Source organism: Penaeus monodon, chromosome 19 (genome assembly GCF_015228065.2).
Source record: "Penaeus monodon isolate SGIC_2016 chromosome 19, NSTDA_Pmon_1, whole genome shotgun sequence".
NCBI lineage: Eukaryota > Metazoa > Arthropoda > Malacostraca > Decapoda > Penaeidae > Penaeus > Penaeus monodon.
In genome coordinates, this window is record NC_051404.1 from 9,216,509 (window position 1) to 9,216,953 (window position 445).

A 445-nucleotide genomic window follows, 5' to 3' on the forward strand; every position below is an offset into this window, starting at 1 on the left:
ACTTCAACCCGAGCAAGTGCCATTGCTTGCTTTGGCACGACAGACATGCAAGCGAATGAAGCAAGGTGAGATCCTGATATATCATATGTTTACGTGACAACATGCTGTGTGTTGACGCATTATATATGCAGTCCTGGTAGCGTATGAAGGCATATCTGGACTTCCTTGTTGACGTGTTGCAGTAGAAAGAGAACTTGTGAACTTCTAAGTGCGTGTTATGTGTGCTGATATGCTGGGACGTAACAGCGAGTGTGGGTATGAATGGTGAGTGCGATTTGCCCGTGTTTTTGTCCATGTTTTAAGCATGGCGGGCATGTGAGCATTTTAAGAAAACAAACTCGTCCGCAACAACGGGGGAAAATAGTGCGTTTTTCAAAATGATTATATATATATTTTTTTTCCATCTCTTATTGTTTTCTCTCAAGCCTTATTTTAGAAATACCAA